This window comes from Elephantulus edwardii, unplaced genomic scaffold (assembly GCF_000299155.1).
Source record: "Elephantulus edwardii isolate Elephantulus edwardi_28Jun2011 unplaced genomic scaffold, EleEdw1.0 scaffold00169, whole genome shotgun sequence".
Taxonomy (NCBI): domain Eukaryota; kingdom Metazoa; phylum Chordata; class Mammalia; order Macroscelidea; family Macroscelididae; genus Elephantulus; species Elephantulus edwardii.
Genome location: NW_006399919.1, coordinates 6,563,136 through 6,568,346, shown reverse-complemented (window position 1 = coordinate 6,568,346; position 5,211 = coordinate 6,563,136).

Here is a 5,211-nt window from a genome sequence, read left to right as displayed (position 1 = left end):
TGAAGAGGTTGTTGATTTCACATTTGATAGGTTTTGTTTATTTGTTTAATGCCAGTTGACCAGGTAAATGGGTTAATTTCTATGTTCCACAGGTCTATGTATCTGTCATTGTACCAATACCACACTGTTTTGTTTTCTACGCCTGTGTAGTCGGTTCTGAGATAGGGAGTGCTATGTCTCCCACTTCATTCTTGTTTTTCAGAAGTGCTTTGCTTGTTTGGGTCCTTTTTCCAAATAAACTTGCGAGTTGCCTTTTCTATCTCTTTAAGAAATTAATTTGGTAATTGTATTATTATTAACATAAACATGTAGACTGATTTTAGTAGGATTGCCATTTTCATTATATTGAGTCTTCCTATCCTTGAACAGGGAATATTTTTCCATTTATTTAGGTCTTTTATTCTTTCTCTCAGAAGTGTTTTGTAGTTTCTTTTATAAAGGTCTTCTGTGTCTCTGTCGTTAAGTGCCATCGAGTCACAGGTGACTCATAGCAACCCTATGCATGAAAGTCCTGGACACTTCCTGTATAACTTTCGTCCTCTCTCCAGGTTCATAGGGTTTCCAGAGGCAAGCTATTATGGAAGTGGATACCACTCCTGCTTCCAAGTTTGTTTTAATTTGGAAGCTTCACCAAACACTGTCTACCATGGGTAACTGTTCTCGCATTTGACTCATTAGTGTTACAGTGTTCGGCTTCACAGCAACCACAAGTTACCTCTATACAGCAAGTGGACATACCAGGGTTACACGACCTAGAAGAATGTTTCACCAAAAACCATTAAAAACAGGCCTGAGGGCCCTGGAATAGAGTTACCCACCTTTGGCTTGGGAGCATGGCTTTCTGTCTGCTAGACCCACTGCTCTCTCTTTCTATGCCATTGGTGGTGGTGGTGATGTTGTTAAGTGCCGTTGAGTTGCAGGCGACTCGTAGCGACCCCATGAACCAAAGTCCTGGACACCTCCTGTATAACTTTCGTGCTCTTTCCAGGTTCATCGGGTTTCCAGGGGCAAGTTCTTATAGAAGTGGACACCACTCCTGCTTCCAATTTTTGTCTCTAGTTAGGTTTATTTCCAAGTATCTTAATTTGACCATTGTAAATAGGATTGTTTTCTTAGTTTGCTTTTCTTTGTCTCCTTTGTTACTGTAAAAGCATTCCACTGATTTTTTTATATTGATCTTGCCACTCTACTAAATTATTCTACTAGCTCCAACAGTTTTTTTTGTGAGTTCATGGGGATTTCTGTGTACACTATCATATCATCTGAATATAGCAACAATTTTTCTACCTCTTTGCCAACTTGGATGTTTCTTATTTACTTTTCTTGTGATATTACCTCAGCAAGTACTGTCAACACATTATTGAATACGAATGGTGAAAGTGGGCGTCTGTGTATGGTCCCTTTTTGCAAGCAGAATGCCTTTAGTCCTACTCTATTGAGAATGATGTTGCTTCTTGGTTTTGTGCATATACTTTTCACTGTGTTGGAGAAATTTCCTTTTATTCCTATTTTGCTGAGTGTTTTAATCAGGAAGGGTGTTTATTTTGTCAAAGGCCCTTCCCCCCCCAAAGGCCTTTTCTGTGTCAATTATTAGGATCATATGATTCTTATTTTGTTCTTTGTTAATGTGGTGAATTACATTGATTATTTTTCTTATGTTGAACCATTGTGCATACCTCTTCGAATCCCACTTGGTCATGATAAATTTTTTTTTTTAATATGCTGTTAGATTCCATAGGCCAGGATTATGTGATGGGTTTTTGCTTCTATATTAATGAGAGATATCGGTCTAAAGTTTTGTGGGAGTTTTGGGTTTTTTTTTAAAATTTATTTTAATGGAAGTTTGCAGAGATTCTGGATTTCCATTCATTCTTAGTTGCACACTTTCTTCCCTGCCCAGCCTTCCCCACCCCAGTTTGTTTTTCTCTTTAAAAAAAAAGTCATTGTTATACGTCCCTGCCCCGGTCCACCCCACCATGCAGCTTTCATTATGGACTCTTGTCATGACAATAATATCTAATCATATATCATATATTCTTCCTAAACAGTTCTCTCCATCATCTCACAATGTCATTTAAATGCAGTTTACTTTATTTATCCTCTCTTTGTTTTTCCCCAACTCCAATGTCAGTTCCGCTGTACAACAGTGACACTACACAATATTTATCCTTTTGTCACTGAGATATTTCACTCAGCATAATATCCTCCAGGATCACCCATTTTGTATAATATTTCATGAGTTCCTTATTTTTCAATGCAGCATAGTATTTCAATGTGTGAATATACCACAGCTTCTTTAGCCATTTGTTTGTTGATGGGCACTTTGGTTGTTTCCAACTCTTTGCTATTGTGAACAAAGCTGCAATAAGCATGTGTGAGCATATATCTGCTTGGGTGGCAGTTCTGGTTTCTTTAGGGTATATTCCCAATAGTGGAATTGATGGGTCAAATGGTATTTCCATTTGCAACTTTTTGAGAAGTGCTATACTGCCTTTCATTAGTGGTTGCACCATTTTACACTCTTTGTGGGAGTTCTATAATATCCTTACCTGGTTTTGCTTCAAAAATTACTCTGAGAGCATTCCTTCTTCTTTTATTTTTTTAAATAATTTAAGTAGAATTGTTGATAGATCGTCTCTGAATGTTTGGTAGAATTCAGCTGTGAAACCATCTGGACCAGTACTTTTTTTTTGGAAAGGATTCTTTCATGACCTGCTCAATTTCTTCTTTTGTGATGAGTCTGTTCAAGTAGTCTATTCTATATCTTTCTGTGTTAATCTGGGTAGAATTTTGGTTTCAAGGAATTTGTCCATTTCCTTAGGATTTAAAATTTATTAAAATACAGCTTTTCATAATATTCCAATATTATCAATTTAATTTCATCAGGTTATGTTGTGATGTTACTTGTTTCATTTCTTATTTGCATTATTTGTGTCTTGTCTTTCTTTTCTTTTGTTAGGTTTGCCAATGATTTGTCTATTTTATAGACCCTTTTGAAGAACTAGCTCCTGGTTTCGTTGATGGTTCAAATTTTTTTTTCGTTTTCTCAGTGACTTCAGCTCTTGTCCTTATAATTTTATTTCTTCTCGAGGCTGTGGAGTTATATTGTCATTCTTTTTCTATTTGATGGAGATGTTGAGTTACATCATTAATTTGACTTCTTTCTTCATTTTTTATGTATTGCCTATTGCTGTGAATTGTCTGCTGAAGATTGCCTCCAGTATATCCCAAAGGTTTTGGTACGTTGTTTTTCATTATCATTTGTTTCAAGGAAGATTTTTCAATTTTTATTTCTTTTATAACCCAATCATGTTCTGCTGTTGTTTTGTTGATTGCCTTTGAGTCAAGCACGACTCATAGGGACCCTATGAACAAAAGGCCTGAAGCCCCTATACAACTACCGACATTTATCAAAGATCACAGAGTTTCTGGAGGCATGTTGTTTAGGAAGTAGATGCCATTGTTCTAGCAGGATGTTATTTTGCTTTCACATGAGTGTTTTTCTAAGATTTACCTCTTTTAAAATTTCCAGTTTATGCAGTTGTGGTCTGAAGATACCTAATACATGATCAGTTCTGGATAATGTACCAAGTGAACATGAGAAGAAAGTAAATCGACTTTAATTGGGTGCAGTAGAATAAATACATTCACAAGGTCAAGTTGGCTAACTGTATAGTTTAGATGTTCTGCGTCTTTGGTAAATTTCTTTCAAGTTTATCTATCCTTTAGTGAAAGTGGTATGTTAAAAATCTCCTTCCACTATTGTGATGCTATTTCTTTTTTCAAGTCTGTTAACTATTGTTTTGTGTATTTTGCAGGCCTACTATTTGGTACATAATGTTAACCAAGGCTATGTCTTCTTGATCTATTTTGCCTTTAATCATTATTTAGCACCATTCCTTATCTTTTGTGGTTATTTTCATTCTGAAGTCTATTTTATCAGAGATTAGTATTGCCACTCTTGCTTTTTTGTGGGTTCCATTTACTTGGTACATTTTTCTACCTTTTGATTTTTAGCCTTTCTCCTTGTTTCTTAGATGTATCTCTTCTAGGCCACATGTTGATGAGCTTTGCTTTTTTAAAAAAAATCCATTTTGTTACTCTTTTTCTCTTAATTGGCTCATTTATTCCATTCACATTTTTATTATTGACAGGTGTTGTTCCCCCCCACCCCCACTGTCCCGTTGTTTCTGGTTACTGTGGTCCATGCAGTTTCCATTGGTGTGTCTATCTAAAGCATTTTCCTTAGAATTTATTGTAGAATTGGTCTTGTTTCCACAAATTACTTAAGTTCCTGTTTTTCTGAGAATGATCCAATTTCTACTTCATATTTAATGGACAGCTTTGCTAGGTATAGGATCCTTGAGTGGTAATCGTTTTCTTTCAGCTGTCTGTATATGTCATTTTATTGTCTTCTTGTTCACATGGTTTCTATTGAGAAATCAGAAATTAATCTAATTGTGTCTCACTTGTAGATGACTCCTGGTTTTTCTTGCACTGCTTTTAGTATTCTATCTTTATTTTTTTATTTTGGAGATTTTGACAAAAATATGTCTTGATGGTTTTCTTTGGGGTTTAACCTGTTTATGGTTCACTGAGCTATTTGAACATGGATTTCCTTGTTCTTCTTCATAATGCCTGGGAAGTTTTATTCTAGTACCTTTTCCACTTTTTTTTTCAGTGCTTGAACTCTGGAATTCTGAATACATTTGTTTTTATGATGTCACATTAATTACATGATTCTAATTTATTCTTCATTTTCTTTCCATCTCTTCCCTGTTTTTTTCTTCTAGTTAGGTTTACATTGAGATTCTTGTCTTTCAGCTTACAGACTCTCTGTTCCATCTCTTCTGTTCTGCTTTTACTGTCCCTCTATCATGTTGGAAATGTCTGCCATTTCAGTCTTGATATTTATTCTGAATTTCATTTTCATGCATTTCTGTTCTTTCCAGTTGTCTGTACCCTCTCTGCCTTGTGACGATTTTTAAAATTCTTATACCTCCTTATCTGTAGCTTCAATTTTTTTTCTTCCATCTTTTTCATGTTATTCTACATCAATATATTTCTTCTGGCTCCCTGTCTCTGGATCCCAGTTTCACTAGGTCTACAATATGTTCAGTTTTTTTTTCTATAATTATATTTTATTAATTTTCATAAACATTTACAGAGATTTTGGGCTTCCACTCATTCATTGTTGCACTATTCTCTCTA